The sequence below is a fragment of the Sinohyriopsis cumingii genome, chromosome 18 (genome assembly GCF_028554795.1).
Source record: "Sinohyriopsis cumingii isolate HCF-2022 chromosome 18, ASM2855479v2, whole genome shotgun sequence".
NCBI lineage: Eukaryota > Metazoa > Mollusca > Bivalvia > Unionida > Unionidae > Sinohyriopsis > Sinohyriopsis cumingii.
Genome location: NC_142978.1, coordinates 96,231,323 through 96,256,531, shown reverse-complemented (window position 1 = coordinate 96,256,531; position 25,209 = coordinate 96,231,323). Strand labels below are relative to the sequence as shown.

The 25,209-nt window shown below is 38.5% G+C and overlaps 2 protein-coding genes across 6 annotated transcripts in view; one reads left to right on the top strand and one right to left on the bottom strand.

Moving 5' to 3' along the window:
• The window catches only part of LOC149777544 (phospholipase A2-like), a 64,928-nt gene extending 55,174 nt beyond the window's left edge, over nt 1–9,754 (bottom strand). For both annotated transcript variants that reach the window (XM_089942144.1, XM_089942145.1), the window contains exon 1: nt 9,617–9,754. The gene's annotated coding sequence lies outside the window, so the exon portion shown is untranslated. The remainder of the gene's footprint in view (nt 1–9,616) is intronic.
• Nucleotides 9,755–9,963: 209 nt separating this feature from the next.
• Nucleotides 9,964–25,209, top strand: part of LOC149777543 (uncharacterized) — a 77,423-nt gene continuing 62,177 nt past the window's right edge. For 2 of the 4 annotated variants that reach the window (XM_089942137.1, XM_089942140.1), the window contains exon 1: nt 9,964–10,115. The gene's annotated coding sequence lies outside the window, so the exon portion shown is untranslated. Of the gene's footprint in view, nt 10,116–13,288; nt 13,392–24,371; nt 24,638–25,209 lie in introns of those variants that run through there. The other 2 variants (XM_089942142.1, XM_089942139.1) reach the window with 2 other exon arrangements.

The window sequence follows — 25,209 nt, the reverse complement described above, 5'->3', positions numbered from 1 at the left end:
TCTAACAGTTCTAAAGCTTCGTACAATTTTAAGCGAGCATGGGCTGTCACGTAAGCCGCAATGATGACATTTCCAAAAGGGTCGTCTTGTACAAAGTCCAGATCTTCTTCGTAATTGACCAAGATCAAATTCTCTCGAACGACGTCCACGTGTTTCATGTATTTGGTTTTGTCGTGAATCATCTGGAAGTAGCGGGAAGGTTCTGTCAAATATTCCGTCTTGGGTAAACACGGTCGTTGTGCCATTTTACCCCACAAGCAATTTAACATCACTTTGGCAAACGATCGCCTGCCTTCGTTTTTCTCGATGTGGTCCAAAGTGATACCTTCTTGTTCGTAATATTTCTCTTTGAATTTTATTTGGTCTTGGGGAGTGTGACACCAGGAAGGATAGCCGCTGGCTTCTTGTTTCAGTTTCAAAAAGGCATCCACGTAGTCTGCGAAAATGCCTTTCTGACTGGGATCACCCTTGTGGTATTGTTGTGTCTTGGGAAAGTGGCAAATTTCGTACACTTCTAACAGTTGGTATCCCATGTCCAGAGCTTTGAACAATTCCACGCTGACCCAGGTTCCCGTCAAGGCCCGTTCTTCCTGGCTGTGCTGACAAGGCTGGTCTTGGTTGCACGTTTCGGCACAAGTACGGCACAAGGGAAACATCAGTTTGCCTTGACAATGGTGAGGTAAGACGGGATGGTATAGGTTCGTGGGAGGCAAAACTTTGCACTTGATCAAGCCTTCGTATTGTCGAATGTTTTTCAGGTCGATGTGTTCCGTCAGCAATTGCGGGTGCCCTACGGGAAAGCGACAATATTTGCACACGTAGGGATACAGCGAACACACGTCCAAGTATTTGATTTCTTCTCCTTTCTCTTCGTCGGCTTGGTACAGCAAACAGGTGGCATTGGTCCTTCCTCCGTACAAACTATCCCTCGGGTTCAGCGGGTCCACGAACTGGTAACTTTCCACGAGGCGTTTAAACTCGGGATCGGTTTTCATACGGTGATCGTACTCGTGTTCCCACATTTCCACCACTTGGTATCCTTCCTGTTCTAACTTTAGGCGTCGCTGACAAGTGTCCTGGTACAAGTCTTCCATGGTTCGTTGCAAAAACTGATTTTTAGTGCCACGGTCAGGGTAACAGACGGGACATCCGTGAAATAAGCAACCGTTAAACTCGTACACGATCTTGGGGTTTTCTAAGTCCCAGCCATCGACCGAATACGTTCCGATGGTCTTTTCGCCTCCTCCGTTGCGGGCATGCTGAATCCACTTGTCTTCCTTGTCGCACAAGTAATGTAACCAGCGTAGGGCTTTGACCGAGTATTGACGTTTGACAAAGTGGGTCGTTTGAGGACTGATGACAGCCACGGTCTTTTCAGGCATGAATCGTTGTCGATACACTAAGGAACACGCTTTGGCAATGGTGCAAGCTTCTTTCAAAGGATCGACCCCTCCGTGTTCCATGAACAGTTCTCGAAATTTTCCACAGCAACGCCGTAAAATGTCCACGTCGGAACGACAATACTTTAGCATTTCTTCCTGAAAGTCGAAAGGGTCCGAGGCGTGAGCCTGGTACCAAGCGTAGAAAGCTTCTCGTTGTTCGGTACGCATGTTGTCGGGGTCGTAATAGTGAGCCTCAGGCAAATGGGGTAGAACGGCGTGTTGATTGGCTTCCGTATTGAAAAAGTGTGGAAAGTACCCTTTAGCCATTTCTGTCATTCCAAACGTTTTAGGCATTCGACTCAAAGGCATGGCCAAGTAACTCATCGAATCTTTAAACTGCACTTGTCCCACTTGCATGAAAATGATTTTGGCTCCGTTCAAAGTCACTTTAGGACGCTCGGTGCCTTGTTCCGTATAGTACCTCAAAAGAAACTGTCCATCGTATCCGGAGAAATTGTGAGCCATCACTGTGGCATGACGATGACAATCTCCGTAACGTTCGATGTCCTCTTGGCTCCACGTCTTGTCGATGGGGTCTAAGACCCATTGGGCAAAATCGGCTAACGTGTTCGGTCCCCGAAAGATTTTTTCACGCCCTCCGGGTATCTTGCTGCAGTGAGGGCAATGACTGAAGATAGGTTCTTGAATGCACTTCTCGCACGCTCGATGAGCCACGCAGAAATTAGGAATGTGAATGCCAGTTTCTTGCATGCATTCGAAATCGAAAAAGATGAAATTGCCTTTCTTCTTGTGACCGTCCTCTTTCTCTGGTGGGGGTTGGTATTTTTGCACGTAACATTGGTGTTCCAAGTCCACGATGTGGTGACAAATGTGACATTTTTTCTTTCCTCGACATACGTGTGCCTTGGTATTATTGGTACGTATGACTTGTTCACACGTAGAGCACAATCTCAGCAGTTGACAAGCGCATTTCTTCTGTGAACCTTGCGTTTTCAGATGTTGTTGGTAACAGGTAGGGCTGACAAACGTGCGCAGACAAGTGGAACAAGGCACTGGTTCTTCGCTCAGACAGGGTGAAGAGGCCAAACATCCTGTGCATTTCGATCCACAATGCTTGTGTTGCTCTCGATTGTTATAACCATGGTCACATTTCTCACAGTAATAACTGTATTTCAGGAATCCGGTGATACTGGTAATGCTATCGAAATGTTCATCGTGATAATAGACATGAATGTATTTTCCGTCCTTAAAGTCTTGCCCTCGAAACAATAGAGGTCCGCGCACTTCTTGAGGGTGCACTTTCAAGGTATATCGTGGAGCTAGGACATCTTGCAATTTTTGCATCTCAGGAATGCCACAGGGTGTGTCTTTGGACAGGCCAGCTTGTTGCAACAGGAGTTCTGCTTCGTTTCCTTGTTTGGTTCGATGGGAACGTTGAATAGTGTCCCAGGTTCTTTTCCATTCTACCGTGTCGTTCTTGTTGGCATAGGTTCGTCCCACCACGATGGCACGGGCTAAACACATCTGGTCATGAGGGTTGCTAATTCGGACGAGACTCTTTTTGGTGTTGCGAAGGTCGTCCACCAATAACATCTTTTTGCGTCCTGTCCCTTGAGGAGGAGAGACGTGGGTCATGTCCAGTGTGGCTTTACCATCGGTGATGTCAAACTGATCATTAGATTGTTGTACGTGTTGAATCTTGTCCATGACTTTGGAAGCAGTTAATTCTGCAGGGGTGCTAAACTCGATCCAAACAGGGGATTTCAAACCGTCGTGTTGTATGGAAAGTCTCAAGCGATCGTCTTCTTTGGGTTGACATTGTCGCTTGAGTGCAGTGAGCAAAGAATCCCACACCTCAGTGATGAACACTTCTGCTTTCTCTAACGGTACTTCGGACTTGAAATCTTTAAACTTCACCGTGTATTTGTAAGCCGTGGTTCTAAATTTTCTAGAGGAGCGCTTTTCCGTCTCTCGAATGGAATAGTACTTTTCAGGGTTGACAAAGGGTGGTGAACTTGGTTTAGAGGGTTTGGATTCTGGTTCACTCATGTCCTCTTCAAAATCACTGGCATGAATTTGTGCCAAGATTTCAGCCCTGGTACGAGGCGATAGATCACGTTTCTGCCTCTTACTTTCTTCTTCTTTCTTCTCGAATGAATGGGATCGTTTCATCTTGAAAGCAAAAAGTCAAATGACTCAAGTTCAAACACCATAAACTACTTTATAGTCCTGGCAGACCAGCGTATATAAAAGGGTGTGTGTCTTGTCCTTTCACTATTCATTTCACTCTCAAGCCGAGCACAACGATGGAAGAGACTGACCAGATGGAACGTTTCGTCAGAGCTTTGCGAGGGGTCATTAGAAAATTCTCTTCAGACCAGCCTACGGACTACTCTCCTTCCTTTAGAGATAAAAGTCAAGATACTTGCTATATCTGTCAGAAGAAAGGGCATTGGTCTTCAGAGTGTCCAGACCGTCAAAAAAGAAAAAAAACAGGAACTAAAAGAGACAAAAGTGAAGATACCTGTTATTATTGTCAAGAAAAAGGACATTGGTCTCCAGATTGCCCCAAAAAGAAACAAGAGGAGTCAGAAGAAAAGAGGAATTCTTCAGAAGAAGAGAGGGATTCTTCAGAGGAAGAGAGGGATTCTTCTGAGGAAGAAAGAAGACAGGTGAAGAAAAAGAAACAGGAGAAAAAAAGAAGAAGGGAAGAAAGCGAGGAGGAAGAAGAGGAAAAGAGTGTGACGGTGAAGAAATTCAAAAAACAGAGAGACTAAACAAGGAGAAAAGAAGAAATTAATGAACTTATTATTAAAGTGTTGTGTTATAAATTGTGAATTGGATTGTAAAAAAATGGAGAAAAGAATAAATGAATGATATAAGGTAAGTGTCTTTGAGTTGTGATTTTAAAATAAGAAGCTAGACTCACACACTCATACACAGACACGTACTATAAGGGTAACATGGGTGAGTTTTTTTGAGTTATTGGCAAATTGAAATTGTATTTCTTTTCGAGAAATGTGGGTGGCCCTGAAAAGGGCCTTTTCTCTTCATGGTGTAGGGGTGAGTTTAAGCAATCAATTTTAACTGCCTTAAGCCTTTGCCACGGCCAAGGCCTACTTCTGGACTGCGTAATGTTGATGATGATGATAATGATTGGGTTGAAATCACTAAGGGTGGTACGGTAGGCTTAGTCACAGGGTTGACATGTTTGGCTCGGGAAGGTCGTATTCTCTTCGGTCGTGATAAAGAAGTCTGATACATTTGTTTCAGACTTCTTAACTCCGCTAAAATGTCCAACAGTACCGTGACCGTTTGATTTTCACCCTCTTGTTTCTTTGCTGCTACTTCTTCTTGCTGTTGTTGCTGTTGTTTTTTTCTTACCTCTTCTTCTTGTTGCTGTTGCTGTAGGAGAAAAGTCTGTTCCGCTTCCTTTTGTCGTTGTATAAATTTCTCCAATTCTTCTTTCTGTCTCTGTCTAAAATTCTCCACTTGCGGTAATGAAGAAAGTAACGAAGGTTCCGGAACAAATTCTTGCGAGGAGAGAAAATCCACAAAATCCCAATTCACCTCTTCTGAAAGTAAGTCCGGGTTCCCTTGGGCAGTCTCCCCTGCTGGTGCACCCCACTGAATCGTTTTCTGAGTTTCCGTCATGTTGAATCACTGTCGCATAGATTGACTGCACACAAGCGCTAGCGAATCTATATTGACTACGTGACGTCACAGACTGCTCTCTTCGGATTGGATGCGAGCTGACTGAATTCTGTAACGCGTGTTAGGATTGGTAAATGAACTCAATCCGTTTCAATCCTTCCTCCGCCTATAAATAAGCGCCGTTCACTGCATTGATTCACCTGTTCTCGTCGCTTCAAGATGTGGACCACAGTTGAGTCATCCACCCTTGTGTCTTCCATGATGTTCCGGACGGACATGCTCATGTATGTCCGAGCCAAGTGGACCGTTGTCCACAGGACAAACACCAGCCTGTGGATACGTAGGATCTACGTCGAAAGACAAGGATGCCTGAAAAGAGTGCTGATGTACGGACCAACAGTAAGACGCAGCCTAAGGACAAGAAGAAGACCAATGCGGTGCCATTTATGTTAATGAATACATTAACATAAAACCCAAAGGCCCTTTTCAGGGCCAGCCATATATCTCGAAAAGAGATAGTCTTTGAATTGCCTAAATTTAAATTTAAATTTTAAAAATTTTTTTTAAAATTTTTTTAAAAAAAAATCCCATGTTAAATTCCCCTTGTCCGTAGAGTGACCCACGATTTATTCCCATGTTAAATTCCCTTGTCCGTAAAGTGACCCACGATTTATTCCCATGTTAAATTCCCTTGTCCGTAAAGTGCCCCACGATTTTTCTCCATGTTAATTTTCCATTGTCCGTAAAGTGCCCCACGATTTTTCTCCATGTTAATTTTCCATTGTCCGTAAAGTGCCCCAAGGGTGTTTTTAATGCTAATTCCCATTGTCCGTAAAGTGCCCCCCTTCACTACTTATCTATATTACCTGGAAACTCGGCAGTCCTTTGTTACCTAGAAGATAAAGTGGGGTCCGCGCAGGGAGCTAAATTACATACTATCTATTAGCAAATAATCTGCCTCGTTTGTATATTATTATATATAGATTTTTGAGCCAAAGGAAAATACACCGGTTCGTTAAAATTGAACAAAATATCATACAATACCAAATGTTTATATATTTCAGTAAATGATGACTTCTGTCACATTTCCAATTGTATGGTCTAATTATATACACTAAGTGCATGAATAGAACTGGCAATAACTGTGATGGTCTGCAAATTCTAGTGCAAGTTTCTGTCATGCTGAATGCCTAAGATAAATTATTGTTCGTAAACTAAATTGTATAACTCAAAACAATGTAATTAGTTGCAATTTTTTGGTTGCCTGATACGTTGTCATCATAAACTCCATTTAATTGGATCCTCGTCAATTGTTTGCACAGTTGTCAAGATCTTATACATAGTGTATAATTTGATTTGGGAATCGAAAATCATGTATGGAGCATCCCTTTAGGGTAGCATTTAATTTTGTTTTTTGTTGAAACGGTATTGGAAAGATATTCTTTCACGCGGGTAATTAGAAGGTTAGATAGTTGAGTCGTCATACTAAACAGGATTTACGGGACTTACAAGAGTATTGGTTCGTTTCGTAAATTGGCTTCGCAAATCTTTTTAAGTAAAGGGTATATATTCTCATCTAAAAGTGCTTAGTAGCTTAAGATTGGAATACGTTTGTGCATTAGGTGTTTGGGGCCTGTTTTGTGATGCGTGGCATGAAATACCGATTTACGGCTTAGAATGCTGATTAATTACACCAATTTGAAGTAAGGAAAAACTGCTGTGAAATTAGTCTCCTGAATGTGTGATCTTGAGTCTTTTTGGAGGAAAATTACTTGTGGTGTAAGCACATTTTACAGCCCTTAAGTGACAGCTCCGGCTGTCTTAATGTCTTTGGAACTAAACAGGAAGCAAGGACCAGATACACAACATGCACGGTAAATTTAAACTCGAGATTATCTTTTTCTTGTCTTGATGTGAACTGATGAACCGAAATGAGGTACTATTTCCTCGTCACTAGTAAATTTAGACCCTAGCTTGCCACTGTATGATGGCTATTGTACCGCTCTTTTGTTTCTATCTCTTGATGCCATTGCTATTATTACGTTGATTTGGAGCTTTCAGTTTGTATCAAGGCTATTATCATGTCCATTCAGAGCTTTCACTTTATATCAAGGCTATTATCATGTCCATTCTGAGCTTTCACTTTATATCAAAGCTATGATCATGTCCATTCAGAGCTTTCAGTTTATATCAATGCTATTATCATGTCCATTCAGAGCTTTCCGTTTATATCAATGCTATGATCATGTCTATTCAGAGCTTTCAGTTTGTATCAATGTTATGATCATGTCCATTCAGAGCTTTCAGTTTATATCAATGCTATTATCATGTCCATTCAGAGCTTTCAGTTTATATCAAAGCTATGATCATGTCCATTCAGAGCTTTCATTTTGTATCTATGCTATTATCATGTCCATTCAGAGCTTTCAGTTTATATCAATGCTATGATCATGTCCATTCAGAGCTTTCATTTTGTATCTATGCTATTATCATGTCCATTCAGAGCTTTCAGTTTATATCAATGCTATTATCATGTCCATTCAGAGCTTTCACTTGATATTAATGTTGTTATCATGTCCATTCAGAGCTTTCACTTGATTATCATGTCCGTTTTTTGCTTTCAGTAACAAAAGATATTAATTATGTTATAAGTATTAAAATTTAAGCATTATGTACGTGTATAATCTGTTATGTATATTTGATTTAATTATATCTGATTTAATATATATTTATTTCAATTTAGTTGTTTGTCAGTTTAAAATTTGTTTTTAATTCTTCATTACATGATATTGTAATGTAAATTTATTCACAAGAGATGATATTTTTTTAGCAAATAGTTTGACCTAGACTGTTAGTCGATAAACACCAGGTGTTGATCTAAATCCTGACTTTGCTTCAGAATTAGTACCAACCTTCGTAAACAAGTTCTATTTTATTTTAAAATGATTGGCTGTTTCCAAGGTCATGACAGGACTTTGTCTTTGAGATGTAAACATTTTTTTTTTATTTCTCTGAGTAAAAATGGTTGGTTTTCGTCAGGGTCACACTGGGTAAACGTGATCTGCAACAAGTACTTGCTTCTATAACTTTCCAGAAGATGATCACGTGATCCCTTGTTTACGTTTTAGAAAGACCATATAACACATGTTTTGGAGAATTAATCTCATTAGAAGCTGGGCTGTTAAACTGGTAGTTGTATATTGTGCTGTTTGGAGTTATTTCAAATTACTTGGATTCAGAAGGATTTATTCTGTTATGTAATATTGTCGAACAAGAACAGTTTTATTTTATAGAAACTTTATTCATCTATCAGAAACCGGAGTGATAATTCTTGTTTCTACAAGGAACTGTAGACTTCAACACTACGGATTGCAGCATATGTCATCGTCTTCCATCTTGGATTCTTCGTCGGGATTCGAACGTAAAAGCAGTAGAACATTTTATTTTAGAACTACTAAAATTTTATTCTTGGATTATTCTTGGATTATTTTTGGATTTGATTCTATAAAACCGTAACTTCATATTTTTCATTTTTACAAAAATTTTCCAGGGAAATAAATTATTGTATTTTTTCAAAGCTTGTTTATTTACACTCTTTCTTGTGTTACAGCTTATTCGAGCCTAAACAAGTGACATAAAAAATCATAAACTTACCATAAATAATTAATATAACACACATACACACAACTTGGACCAGATATCTGTATTTCTAACCTGAAAACAGTTCTGCTAATTGCTTCACTTAAACTCTTTTCGCTAATCATACGTTAAGGGAAGAGAAATTTAAACAACTTCGAGATTCTCAAAGAAAAAGAATGGAAGCATAAGATGGTCGCAAAGGTAGAGGGAACCGCCTCTTTCAGATGGGAGGCCATTAACCATTGGATCTATAATTTCTAGGATCGAATCCAGAGCGACATAGGCGTAAAGCATGTCTTGTTAAAGTGGTCTGGAGATATGACCTAATGAATAAGAATATGAAGGGTCCAGTTTACCTTCAAAATAATATTCACTGCGATGTGTCCATTTTTCTCTAAATACGATGGTGAGCAGACCTCTGGATATGATCCCGGCCTGGAAGTCGTGAAATCTATTTATATATACTGTTTCCACCAAACATAAATGACATTAGTTTTGAAAATCCGTCCATGTTGGAAGCTAGAGAACACTGTCAAATTGTCATGTATTCGACTTCATACTACGTACAGACGGATATATACAATTTTGGCACAAGCAGATGTATATTGGGTAGCGTGGGGGTCCAGATTGGATATTGTCGTTTCTTTAATCTCAGTAAAACAATTTTTAAACTACTGTGATGGACAGAATTAGTTATTTTAGTTTGTAAAGCAGAGCAAGCGTAAACCTTAAACCGTATTGGGGGTTAGACAATATTTTTTCAAATAAAAGTCTCAGACTATATTCACCACCACCACACCTCCTATCCATCTATTAAAGGGATTGGTCCATGTCGCTTGCTTAAACTTCCTACCAGTTATACGGTCTTTATAAATCATCAGTATTGTAATATGAGCGCATTTTCAGAGTGCGGTATTTACCTGGACTGGTCCTGGAACGCTCGTATATGTAAATACAGGCCGTTTGAATGTGACGAAAATAACTGCTGTTTTCATGAAGGACCATCAACTGTCTCTGTTACTACCATGACTGTTCAGTGTGACTATTTAATTTCTTTTCAGAACGCTAGTCACTTCATCGTACGTTAAATATGTACAACCGTCGATGATTGAGGTGTTTTGTGGAATAGCATGGGTTACCTTGCCGTGCCTCGACTCAACTGTCTCTGTTACTACCATGACTGTTCAGTGTGACTATTTAATTTCTTTTCAGAACGCTAGTCACTTCATCGTACGTTAAATATGTACAACCGTCGATGATTGAGGTGTTTTGTGGAATAGCATGGGTTACCTTGCCGTGCCTCGCCTGATCGATTACAGTCCTAGATATTCACAGGTGAAGAATTATCAACAGCGATATTCGTAGTTCATGTTTCAACCGCATCCGGTAGGAATTATTCAGCACCTTTGATCAGCAGAGGTAAGGGATACTCTCTCTCTCTCTCTCTCTCTCTCTCTCTCATTGGCCAACCAGTTATATGTCCATACCTGACCGGTAAAAGAATGAAAACAGATAGAGCAATTTTGTAAAATAAAATATAAATAAAAAAAATAGCAGTTAAAACTACGATTGATATGAAAGACAAAATCTAGTGTTGTTACATCGACATTAGTTCCCTAGCGAACCTTTATAAATGTCATTTAGTCTTATGGAGGGTGTGACATAGGATTTGCTTAAAAAAAATATGCTTGTCCTGATTTGCAGAAAACAAGATCAATTATATCCATTATATTTATCGAGAAATGGATTATCTTGACGTAGAGGGAAACAAAACTAGTTTAAAAGAAAATCCCAGCCCTACCCCACGCCGAAGCTATTTCTAACCATAAATCCATTCGTTATACATGACTAGTTACAAATGTATACAGGACAACGACAGTGATTTGGACCATACATGCAGAGACTGGTAATTTAGGGTAGGATGGATGGGGAGGTGTGCAGTATGTTTTACGAAGAAGGCATGGGTGGGGTGGGGAAGGGGTACGTGCCAGGACGGGATCGATACCCTTGTCGCGTTCTAGCCTACGTACCAAAACTTTACATACCTCAGTTACTAACCTCGATCGATTAATCAAAAGATCTATACATCTCTGTAAGGCTCTGATATCGGAATCATGCCATTATAATTTGTGTGTGCATGTTCACGTGGAGTTGACATGCCATACGTAAGTTCAAGCAAGATCACAACTCCGCTCATCGCTAACCTGCCATAATGATACATTGTTTACACACACACACACATATATATATATATATATATATATATATATATATATATATATATATATATATATATATATATATATATACTGTTTACAAACTGCAACCAGCCTTTGTCGAAGTATATGTAAAAGTTGCTACCTGATACCGTGGGGTTCAAGGTAAATGAACAGAAGGGTATGAGTAACACGTACGCTGAGTTCATGTCAGTGTCCGAGGTGTACAGGTCACATGCTCAGGTGTTATCCAGCTGGAGCCTCGAGGTTTAAGGTGGTAGCCTACTTGCACATCTGACATCATAATAATTGCATTGACAAATATCTTCTTCTTGTTTTTAAGCGCTTGTAGGTAAAATGCAAGTTTTTATAAGTGCTCTTCTTTAAGCCATACGCCCATTCTCAACGTTTAAAGCGACAATGCCCTAGTAGAATTTCGACCATTCCGGTGAATTATGATCAGTAGTAAGAGATACGCTTGTGCCTTTTATTCCTCTTTAATTGGCTAATGTGTCAGTCTTGCTTTTGCTTGGATTGAATTTGGATGGCTATGAAACCGGAAAGCCGATGCAAGCCATGCGTTTGATGTTATGGATGCTATATGGCATTGAGAAACTTTTCCACTTTGAAACAAAGTTTGCTTCTGTGAGTGAAATTAAGTATCTTTATTGTTATTTTAAAGTTTATTTTTTATGGTTAACCTTGCGACAATAAATGTTTCAAGTATGAAAAATAATTATAATTGTTTTTATACATACTTCTTCTCTTGTGGGCATACTGAGTAACATTTTTGAATTAGAGTGTATATAAATTTTCTATGTCGAGAGACTGTAGATATCAAAGTATTTACAAGAAAGTATGTAATGCTATTATTGTTAATTATAATCGTCTCAAAGGCTTGTCAATGTTATGCACATCCCAACGTTTGATGGAGTAAAGTCCACTGAGAGAAATAAGGTCAGCTAAGATATCCTATTGGTCAGTAATATATGCAGAAATTCGTCAATCTGTCGATGGTACAATTGCTTCACACGTATTCATGCGGCTACTAAACAGAACGAATTCGTTATAATGCACTTCACATTGCGGATGAATAGAAGGTTAAAAAAAATTTCAGCTGAAAACGAAGATTTCTTTTGTTGCAGGACAGTATAAAGAAAGACGTCTTTTGTCGCTATTTTTAAACTGATTTTTTCGCCTTGAACTTAGAGAAGTAGGCTTTTCTCAATTACTACTTACACGAATTCTGATATTGAAATATACATTTAAAATACTATAAATGATTATTTGTCGATTTCGATAATGGCAAACAGTCGGATAATTTTTTTATAATAAGCTTTATTGTAAAAATATTGCTTACAAGATACCAACGTCAAACATTTTATAAACCTCATAATTTTGCAAGGATGCGTCAGTGTTATACATGGAATCGTCCTTACTGATGACAAAGACTAGATCTGCTCACTTTCTACTATGCAACTACTTTTGCACCATCTCACCAATGTCCGCGTGGCTTCGAGTCTTGGACCTAAAATGGGTATGTGCGAAATCTGCCAGTAGCTTCTCGTGGGTTGGTGGTTCTTACAGGGATTTCTCCCCGTGTTCATCCTCCACCAGTTCTACTGGTCGCCATGTATAGTGTATCTTGCACAGAGAAGTGTAGTTAAACCCAAGACAAGAAGAACATCAATATTAACATTGCACCAATTAGGTGTTCAAGTGGAGGTCTTCAGATAATTACATCCTTATAAGACCAACTTGAAAACCCGAGTACGTGCCAAGTCCGTTCCAGACCATGCATTTGAGTTAGTTTTATGCCTACCCTAAGACAATGTAGCCAATGGATATTCCATTTCCTGAATAACTTCTTTGCAAAAGATGTTAGGAACAGGAAAGGATGAGAGGGAGGGGGAGTTGATCATGTAGTAGGGGGGCAAAGTTGTGTGCATAAGCGCGCACGCTTGTGTATGTGTGTGTGGGAGAGAGAGGCTTTAATATGAACACTTCATTGTGGGTTACAGTAACTTGTTTCTAGTTCAGTAATTTTACTGTCATCATCATCATCGTCATCAGCATCATCATCATCATCATGTCTTTACTTCAAGAGGATAATATATTTGGATGAAAGCTAATCACCCATCGTAAAAATATGTATAAACTACCAATGCGTATACATCAGTTTAAACAATTGTACTTCAAACGCTAACAAGAATGATTTGTAAAATACTGTTCCTAATTTAAAGCAATACAAGAAGAGGATGTACGTGTCCATTACAATTATAAACAAGTCCGGATATCATTAGCAGTGAGCGACAAGGTAGTCATTATTCAGTGACTCGAATTTACAGGAAGAATTTAAATTTTTGATTTCAATAGTAGCTGTATTCCATAATGTTGGACCCATTACAGCAGGAAAGTTATCGAAACACGAACAGCTACGTCACGGAACAAAAATATACTATCGGAAAAAGAACGAAAGGTATACTCATATATCTGTGGCTTGAGATACTGTAAGAATCAGGTACAAGGTCGTTTACCCATTACGCATTATGCAACCTTTGCAATGCAGTAAATTCACAAAATTTAATACAGAAAACATTTCAGTGGATAGTGTGAAAATATCAGTTTTGAGAATTATTCGTTCTGTTCGTTTTCACAGTTTATGACTTTTATTAATTTGAGGGAGAATGCAGTTGCCGTAAATGGTGCACCCATCATCTAAGATATTGTAAAACATTGTAATAGAATTTCATTATAATTTTAGAAATATAAATGAAGGCGTTTTCTTATTTGAAGTCTGTTGACTAGTTAAAGACCATTGTGCTTAACATTGGCGTCGGAATGCAGATCGTTATCAATTAAAATCCCATGCAGTTATTAAGAGTATACAGAGGCAAGTTCAAGGTCACTGATCATCGGTCTAAGGGCAGGTTTTTTCGACAGTTTCTAAGAAAGACCAGCTGTCGTACATATAGTTTTTGATAGATTTACGTGCATTTTTTGTACAGATGAATATCGGTATGAACATGATGACTACCTTAATATTGGATAGTGTTTAATCAGCAAATATATCAGAATTTCAATATTTAAGGCGTAGAGGCCGATAATTTATACAGATTTGGATAAGGACAGGTCCTAACACGAAGCCCTGAGCTAAGCCGCATTTTGCTTGTTATTATGTGGTTTCCAGGACTGACACTGAGTCCCGTTTGTTAGGTAAGACTTGAGCAAAGAGTGTCGTATAGTTGAAACTGTATAGACTGCTAATTTCTTCATAAGAATATCATGATCAACAATAGCAAAGAACTTTCCAAATGATATAGACAACCCAGTTATTTTACCGGAGTCAATATCCATATGTCTGTTGGTTTAGTCAGTTTTGAAATCGATTTAGGCGAGTGTAGTTATTAAGATAGTAAAACATGTGGGTAGAAATGCGTTTGCCAATTATCCTTTAAATGACTGGCAGGCTAGAAATAGTTCTATAATTTGATGAGTATTCTTGAGTTCGCCTCTAGAATAATACTAACTTTGACTTGATCTAAGGCTTCGAGGAATACACCTGTTTCAAAACATTTATTGAAGAGACCAGTGAGAGACGGAGCTGTAATATGTACAGAAAGACTGAACATTTTTGCATCTCTCAATTGCATCTCTCAATAGTTGCACTTCTACAAGTTCTGACTTAAAGATGTTTGCCATGACCTGCCATATACGTTGCTTGTACTAGTGCATATGATGCTTCTTCATTTTATAATTACTCAAGATTTTCACAAATATCACGCATCTTTCACGCAGTCAGAGCCATGTTTGGATCTTTTGTATTCAGGATGAATGGAAAGTGGGTATAAGCATTACTAATTATAATTAGTTATTACTGCAGTTGAATACGGTGCAGGTGAAGACACTGAAACTTCTTTTGAAGATGTCTCCTGGAATAATATTAACACTAGTGGGTTAGGATTGGTCGACCTGGTGTCAGGATATTGTGACTGAGTGGGACATGATGCTACATGTCTACGACATGATGCCCCAGTGCTAGACATCACTATAAACTGCCACTCGGCAGATATCGTGGCGATATGACTGAAAAATTGTGAAAGCTACGTTAAAAACCCAAAACACACACACACACACACACACACACACACACACACACACAAAGTAATTAGTGTGAAAAATGATGACAAATGGTCGTTTGAATTGACGCTCCTGTCCACGCTGCATCCCGCGACCAATAATAATAGCCAACCTCGAAAATATAATCAATAGCTGGGAGAATCTAAGTTTGGTTCTGTACATGTTACCGATATCGGCTAGTTTGAGCGACTTAACCTTGGCATCGCTGTTGATACGATTGTTTGCAATAAGGTCCTGCAGCCATTTCAACAAAGTGCGTGCACATACGGGCGGTTTAATATTGAAATTTTATTGTTGCACGGTGTAGATACGTGATATCATTATACGCGGATAAAAGATTTTCCACGAATGGCATACTGGCGCAGTAAGTACGGGTATTGGAGACGATGCATGCATGCACTCAACAATAAACAGATGCTCGCGGTGGAATCTATGATAAATTTCAGCGTACGATCATGTCAGAACCTGGCAAAACATTCAGAAATTTAAAGCGGTACAAAGGAAGTTGAAAGTTTCGAATGTTATTTACGAAGACTTCAAATGTTTGAATGCTTCTGTAGAGGCTTCTCTTAGGAACAACCAGACAAGCGCAACGCAAGTTGCTGAACAAGTCCCGTGTGGGTTTTGCTACAGTGTGGTCAGATGTGAAAGAGTGTCTGAGCCACCAATGTTGTATAGTCTGCAAGAATCTGTTGACGTTTTTCTTAAATCGGCGAAATGGATCCGTCAGCACCTCTCCTCCCAGCAGACATAATTATAACCAACGATGATATACACATGTCTTCCGCTGCCAGACATAGCTGGATTTGTAATGGGTACATTAGGATTTATTCCAAGTACGCGATCACTGTCTCATCGTTGGTGTGGAGAGAGTAGCTGCATGCAGCTTATTTAATCTACATTTGCGAATGCATTCAAACAAAACAAAATTCCCTGCATTAATTTACAACTTGCGTGTTTATGATGATCACGTGATTATGCATGGAGTTGCAGCAGCATCAAAAGCGGCAATAAGCGTGATCTCCTATATGGAAAAATACATGACGCTTAGACCGGGTCAGCTGCAGTTTATTGGCTAAATTCCAGCCTTGAACAACCCCCTCCCCCCAAAAAAACCGATCGCTTTACAATCACTCATTGATTCTATTGAGTCAACGATGATACTGTACATCGTTCACTCTCAAAAGAATTAACTTTTACGAGTACATGAGCGACTGGAAGAAGAAACCGAAGCTAACAAAGCATATTTACGTTAATACGCCTGTATTGGTCGTATCCAAACTGCTCATGCACAAGTTTAATTATGATAAGATCAAACCGCGGTACTGTGACATCATTGTACAGTGCTACAAATCCATTGTTGATGCACATCACAACTGATGGTGGATATCTGCCCTAAGCTCTTCTGTGACTACAGAATCAAGTTTTTTTTGTTGCTGTTTGTGTAATGGTACGCCACGTCAAAGATGTCATTTCTTGCGTCACCACAGCCTTGAAGCTAGGCAGAACTCTTCAGGGACAGTTTACATAGGCAATAAATATCCAACATGACCTTAGCGCACCAGAACACGTGTTCATGACGTTTCAAAATGAATCTAGTGTTAAGGATCAAACCCGTTTTACGATTATATTCAAAAGTTAGGAGTGTCTGAAATTGATTTGTGGTTAAACGGCCACCAGGATCCAATCAGAAGTTTGTTTGACTTCGAAACCAGTCAAGTCACACGTGCGTATCATAAAATGTGGTCTTACATGCATCGGCATCTAAACATTGACAAGGTTCTGCAAATGTCCTAGAATAACTTTAGTATGTTCTACCCAATTTATAACTTATCATTGGAACACTTGGAGTTCTGTAAGCAGCCCGTGGTTGACATACTTTCCTACATGTGGGTCTGTTCCTGCCAATCACACGTGATCCTGTCTGATAACATTTCATTTGTTGGAGGCAACAGGTGGCCGAATGAGGGTTTGAACGACCCGCATATAGACAATTCAAAACAGTAATTGCGCCTGTTACGTTTTCAAATAATTGTGTCCTATGTTATGTATATCTATATTATGCATATTAATTTCATAATAATAGTTTTTGTAAAGGTCATTTAGTTAATGACATTTTTAATGCTAATATTCTATGATCATAGTCTGCATTTTAAAACGGGGTCTTGTATAATATCTGCCATGCTTTTCAAGGTTAAGTCATATTGATAAGTGCAAATAAACATCACGTAATCCGACAAGGACGTGTGTTTTGGAAGAGGTCACACTGACCTATTTCCTGATTAGTTTCAATACATCACGCGACCATTGTTGACAGACTACAATGAGTATTTCGAAACACTATACGATTCATTAAAAACTTTGTAACCCCCTCTAGCACTTGCGTGTTCATTTTCTATATAAAAGAATTATTACTCGGAATTATTCCGTCTTTATAGTACGATTGTTCTTGAAAGAGATACATTGAGGGGATAAATTCATTTGTTTAATTTTAAATCATTCATTGGAATTATTGTGCCTGAACATTTTCTTAAAGGATATTTGGATAATAGTTGAGCGGAATTACTGTGAACCCATTCAAGGACATTTGTATTAATAGTTGTATTAGAATTACCGTAAATTCGTTTAAAGACATTTTGATTTATAGTATAATTATTATTCTGTATTGTTGGTATGTCAGTACAATACAGTCATCACTAGGAATACCTTTGGAACTCTATTCGGATTATTTGGAAGAATTGAGATTGATAGAAAGTTAGGATTTTTAGGAACTGATTTAGAACTTAAGTTAATTTTAATTCTTTCTCTTTGTCATTTAGGAAAATAAATAATTATTTTGAATTGTATAACACTTGATGGTTATCGCCCATACTTGTTACGTAGTTTAAAACCCAAGAGTCGTAACATCTGTCACGAAGTTAAAACTTGTCTTTGCCCAAAGCAACTAACAAAAATAAGAAGCCCAATACAAAACGATTGAGGGGACACGCAAAGGCTTTCCCCGACAAACTTAAATGATGTTTCCCCTGAGTGTTTGACACAAACACAATTCAGTTGAATGCGGCCAACAAAAGAATATCTCGGTGATATTAAATTTATCTAAGTCAGAGGTGGCACAAATGCCAAAATCGGTGGAATATTTTCATTCCTCGTATCCATTCCACCGTTGTTAGCGGAGTCGTTGTAAAAAATGTGGTCGGTGGAAAAGGTCTTCAGCTACTGAATGCGACTCGCAGAAAACCCTAAAGAAGAGGTCTTTAATTGCCCGGTACGACTTGCCAAAAGCCTCGCTGTAGATGACCACAGTGCGTCGTATTTCCTAATTTTAATCTACTCGCTATGGCGAAGTCAGTCAAATATTTCCGATGTGTTTTTATGCAGGATGAATACAGAGCCAAAGGCTCTCACACGACTACGGCTTCATTCCCGAATACGTGTTTATTCGGAACTCCTCATCTGGATGTGCAAGTAGGAAAACTAACATTTGAAGCACTTTAATTATTATACTGACCTAAATTTAAAACAAATATCGAGTCGTGTGACCTAAATTTAAAACAAATATCGAGTCGTGGGCCACACGTAACGAACAATGCGGTAGACCAGCTGTAAAATAGTTACTTTTTATATTTTATGCTCCCCCGTGCCTGTATTAGGGCATGTAATGTTACTTTTTGCGGTTCATTCATATATAAGACCTTCCGTCCGTCTCATATTTGCAAAGTTCTATGTTTAGGTCTGTTGCCATCAAAGGTGCATTTGTTGGGGTTGTTTTATTTTTCATATTCTAGATAGGGTCTCTGTTTCTGTATTTGCTATAATTTATATATACCTGATTTTCGTTTGTACTGTTATAATACCCAGGCAAGGAATGATGACGAGGTTAAAAGCTAAGTTGATTAATCAAAAGTATTTAATACCGTACGTGCAAAGTTCGTACGACCTATTTCACGAGTGAAAAGAAGATTCCATACAAACGTAATCTATGTGCTAAGCTCACTTAAGTTCGTGTGCATTTTCATATTAGTCATGTTTGCCAGCAATTTTATATATCTGTGTGCATGGTGTGTGCGTGTGTGTTTGTCCGAAAGCGTAAGTTGGATCAGTTTATTTCGCAGACCAAAACTAGTTATAACGTGTAGTTTACTGTATTAATACATTTATATCATCTAATAATATATTTCATAATGAATCAAAATATCTCAGATGGAGAAAAGTGATATTACCACAGTGACGATGCTATTTGCATCCCCACCGTGGCGATGCTATTTGTATCCCCACAATGGCGTTATCACTTTTGGTAAAACTTTTGCGTTCCATTCAGGAATGATATCTTTCATGTTGTCTGTTTTTCAGACCTTTATTTCAATATTTAGGTTATCTCATTTTTTATATTTTTTCTCCCTCCATATTTTCTTTCCTCTTGTCCCATCAGGAACAGTAGGTCTAAAAATGATTCAGACCTGTTGCCCCTTTAGTATGTAATCGTAGAGTAAACGAAAAGGTGCCATCAAGCATGTCTAAAACAACAACGAACAGACTTTATGTATTAAGCTCGTTCATAATTGGGTTTCCACGTGACTCATGCAGAATGTCAGTGAATGACCTTGCATGACCTTGCATGACCTGTTGCTATTCGATATTCTGTGATCCATTCAGAATCGTATACCTGTTACACTCAGCGACAAACGGTACATATTGTTAAGAAAATACTCTTGATTACACGTAGCAATCTAATTGTTTATGTACGATTGTAGCTGTCGTCACAAGAATACTCATGTCTGAGAACGAAGAAGAAATCAGGCATTGATTAGTGTCGATTCAAAACCGAAATTAAGTGACGATCGAAATTTGGGTGCAGCTTGTGTTACCGACATAAACAGCAAGCATGCCAGCACTACACAAAAATTCGCCTCTGAATACTGATATTAACAAAAATAAAAGATTAAAATTCTTACAAGGAAACTGACAATCATTAAAATCATGTTTAATTAAGTTACGCTCTGTTGGATCCTTCTGTCATGTTTCTACAGTAGCACCATCCACCTATGTTCGATATATAAATCCGAACAATAAATGTCGTAACGAAAAAAAACATCTCCTCATTTTAATGAGAACAGTCATCAACTTGATAAAAAAAATATTTGAATCAATATATGTACATCTACATTTACAAAACGTAACTGTCTTTAATTATTGTAAAGTTTCGGAACATCTTTTTATCGGCGCATTGATATAGTCGTTAGTCATAATAATACAAAACTGAAAAAACAAAACTATCCATATCGAAGGATTGTCCCTTAAAATACATTATTAAAAGAAAGTATACCTTTTTAAATAGATATAAGTAAAATATTTCACTTCTGAAGAGAAACACGTCGTATTGTTTGCTACTTGCTACAGCAGAGTATTTACACTTTACCAGTGAAATATTTCCTTACATCAACCCCTACAACATAAACATAATCTATATCATACGGTTAAACAACAGGAGACCCTTTTGTTTCCGTCTGACCGCTCCGGTGGCCTAGTGGTTAGAGCGTCCGCCTCGGATGTGGGAGGTCGTGGGTTCGAACTCCGGCTGAGTCATACCTAATACTTCTAAAATGGTACTAACAGCTGGCTCGGTAGGCGCTTAGCATTAAGAGGGTAGTGTTAGAACTGGTCGGCCTGGTGTCAGAATAATGTGACTGGGTGGGTCATCATGCGACATGTCTGCAGCATGATGTTCCAGTGCATGACATACTATAAACTGCCACACTGCAGATATCGTGGCGATAAGACTGAATTTTTTTTAAAACTACGTTAAAAATCCAAATCACACACACACACACACACACACATATCATTTCTTCTTATTACACCGGGATACAACTGGATACTATTTCTCTCATTATACAAGCCATTTCCTCTCATTACAGGACACACGGTACTAATTGTATGGAATAATGTTGTTGTTGTTGTGGGGTTTAACGCCATTTTTCAGCACGATAGGGCTATACATGGCGGCCAGTATTAATGGTGGAGGAAGAACCCGGAAAACGCCGGAAAGAACCACCGACCCACGAGAAGCTACTGGCAAGCTTTCTCACATGCCCACATTGGCTGAATCTTAGACTCGAACCGCCGCAGACAGAGGTGAGATGGCAGTGATCCGTAACGAAGAGCGCTTTAGACCACTCGGCCACTCGGGGCCCCGAGTATAGGAACCGGTCTGGAAATGGGTGAAGATAAAATAAAATATATATTTGTTAGGCTTGCATGGATTGGTTGATAATGAAAGTAAGATTTGAAGTAAAAAGAATCTTTTAAGAGCTAATTATAGTTGTAACTGAAAAAGGAGACACTGTTTTATTAATGGAATTTCAATCCTTTAACATGCTTTAGTTTGGAACACTTACTATTATCATCTGGCTCTTGGGTGCGGAATTTAAAGCATGTGTTTCTAACACACGTAGACCCAGAAAATGCGAGGCTCGTATGGTTTTCTCTACAAAGAAGCTGTCATCCAAGATACACCTGTACTGGTAAATATAGTTTTGATCATGAGCACTCAGTAATTTAATGTTAATGAATTTTTAATATCATAGTGTTTGCATATGTTTCCTATGAGAAATGAATTAGTCCAGCGAATCCTACACAAGGAGGCGATTGGCATTTCCTCTTATTACAGCTTAGTACATCTATTGGATTTAAGGGCTCGTCAGTGTTGTGCTACTGATCAGTTTGTGTGCTGGATAACATCATTAGTTAATATCGAATTACATTCGGCAAATCGGATTTGTGTCATCATTCCAATTTTTAGGGAATAAATGCCGCCATTATCCATTATTAATAACAGGAGGATTTTTGAATTTCTGGTTATATTCTATAATCAATATAAGTGATACAGAATACAAAAGAAATACTCTATTTTATGTCCGTCGTCTGCATGCTATTCAAACAATAATTCGGTTTATATTTTTTGGTGACAGAATATGCATTGACATAAATAATAATATTCTCATCGGCTGTTTGATAATGAAACACCATTGTGTATTGGTTCCCAAAGGCAGTGTTGAAGCAGGAGCCTCGTGCACGTGAGGGTAATTTGTCTTTCACAGTGAACTTGGTCGCACTGATAATTCTTGAGTACTCCAGAATTTGGCACCCTAAGGACCACCCCTGAGAAATAGGCTTACCATCGATAATGGAGGATCGATTTCGCAGTGTCTTGGTCGCACTGATGACTTTCGAGCACTCCCGATTTTGGCACCCCAAGGAGTACACTAAGAACTAAGAAATAGACTTACCATCGACAATGAAGTATAGATTGTGAGATATTTATGTGGACTTATCAGAAGCAATAATAGTTAGCAACTTTGATGAGATGTCGTCCGATATCCACACGGTTTTAATTATATCTACTCCCACCCACCTCCAATCCGACTTTCACCTCCAGAACCACATCAATCAATTCCCACCAGCGGACAGTTAAAAGAGGATTATAACTCGAAATACGTTACATATACATATAAACGTTTGCTCCTAAATTGAATGTGTTAAGAAACTTTGGTAAAAAAAGAAGTATTAAAAAATGTCACTGAAAAATTACATTGGATTTTTGACTTCACATTAATGGACCCCGAGGGTGAGCTAAAAGTTAAATAATTTTTGGCATACGGTTTCGATAGATTATGATGACTGTCTCAATTCAGAAGTTTTGGCCGAAAAAGGCACGGACTTGTGGAATGCGGAGGCTATTTCAATATCCTGACCCTATATAAAGCGTGGTGATATGAAATAAGGCATGTGAGAAAACATGTCGCTTAGGCCTGATGTGACAGAAATGGAAAGAGTGATCAAGAAGTTTATAACCTCATCCGTTGTCAACAGTTATAATCCTATAAACATACCAACTAGGGAGACGCTACAACCACCAAATAAGATTTCCACCAACATATATTTAAGTGGCGAAGATGACGTTTTAAGACCAGGGCTGGACATCGTAATACTCTTGCCTTTAAACTTAGCATTTTACTTGGACCAGTGAGAAATGACGCTACTTTTAAAAGCTCATATCTGACTGGTTGGTAGTGGAATCTCGATCTCACGATAAAATTCAGATTTTTGGATTCTATAGTCCAGATTCGTAATGGAGTTCAACTGATAAAGACATGTATTGAGCTGAATTACAGTGGTATAGGCAGTTAAGGAAGGTTACGGGGAATTGTGTTATAAGTTTGTCTCTCCAGTCTTGACAAAATCAAATGTGATTGTTTCTTGTAGCCATATGTGCAGGTCAGCATCATTGTTATGGCCCAAGATGATTAACCCAGACGATTTTATATCAACAAGTGTAGGAATTGTGTTACTTTACTTGAACATCTAACACTTCACTGAGTTAAAACATGCGTTATGGGCATAATACATTACAAGCACTAGCAGATACTTTGTTAAGCACATTGATTCGGTGTACTAAACTGACGTAATTATTACAAGTGTATTGTATGATTACGCCGAACCGATCAACTTAAGTGGGCTTTGTCGAATTGCAAGTGTCCTGGTATTTTTGTCAGCTTATAGAAGTTTATTGATTTGGGTCAGCAGATCGAAGTTCAAGGCCATTATCACTAAAGTATGTTACGTATTTTACGAGAGAGAGAGAGAGAGAGAGAGAGAGAGAGAGAGAGAGAGAGAAGAAATATGAGAATTCACTTAATTTGACAAGCCTGTCACGTCGCATTGCGGATATCGTAATACACTATACATAGTTCTACCCTTTATGTACCCACTGCAGATATCGTAATACACTATAAATAGGTCTATCTTACATGTAGCCATTGCGGATATCGTAATACAGTATAAATAGTTTTACTTTTTATGTACCCACTGCGGATATCGTAATACACTATAAATTGTTATATCCTACATGTAGCCATTGCGGATATCGTAATACAGTATAAATAGTTTTACCCTTTATGTACCCACTGCGGATATCGTAATACACTATAAATTGTTATATCCTACATGTAGCCATTGCGGACATCGTAATACAGTATAAATAGTTCTACCCTAGATGTATCCATTGCGGATATCGTAAAACACTATAAATAGTTATATCTTACATGTAGCCATTGCGGATATAGTAATACAGTATAAATAGTTTTACCCTGTATGCAGCCATTACGGCTATAGTAATACAGTATAAATAGTTTTACCCTGTATGTAGCCATTACGGATATAGTAATACAGTACAAATAGTTTTACCCTATATGTAGTCATTGCGGATATCGTAATACAGTATAAATAGTTCTCTCCCACATATTGCAGTTGTGTCAGTTCAACTACTATACATTCCAATTGATGGATATTCATGTGAAGGGATGATAAATGGCTGTAGAAATTCCAGATTGTTGTGTTTGTGACCAGATATTTGAATGGAATAGTACTATAGACATAGCCAGCTTTTATTTAGAGTCGGAATTATGTCACATAATAAGAAACATTGCCTCGTTGGAACTATTTTACCGCTAAAAAAGGTTGTGCTTTGAGAACATTCTGTCAGTTCGGAGATCGTCAAATGTCCATATTCTTCTCTAAACAGAGGTGAGTTTAGTTACTCCAGTAGGTTAACATTTAATTCACTGTTATCATAGGCTTGGGGGTATGTTACAGTCCCTCCCCCCACCTCCAACCTTCCGTCCATTGACCGATACCCTTAATTTTATTTGTAACGGCCCCCTGCAAAGTAAACTGTCCATATGCCGACAGAGGTGACTTTTTCCCCAAATGCCCTCTGTACAGTCGATTCGTAAAATGGCCGCCAAATGTTGATAGTAATAGTAAAAACAAAAATTTCAAGAAGGCAGGACAAGGAAAATTCCCATTATGGCAGCCAATCACTCAAGAGAATACTGCTCAATAATTTCCTGGCTTATTTGAACCAATGAGAATTACATAAAGTGAACTCATTCTCATACAAATTTAAATTGCGCACACTGTATGTAAGTGCACCGACTTTGTGATAAATCTTGATAAATTATAAATAGTTATATCCCACATGTATCCGTCTGTAGTATCATATCAGCAGATAAAACTGGGGCCCCGAGTGGCCGAGTGGTCTAAAGCGCTCTCCGTTACGGATCAATGCCGTATCACCTCTGTCTGCGTGGGTTCGA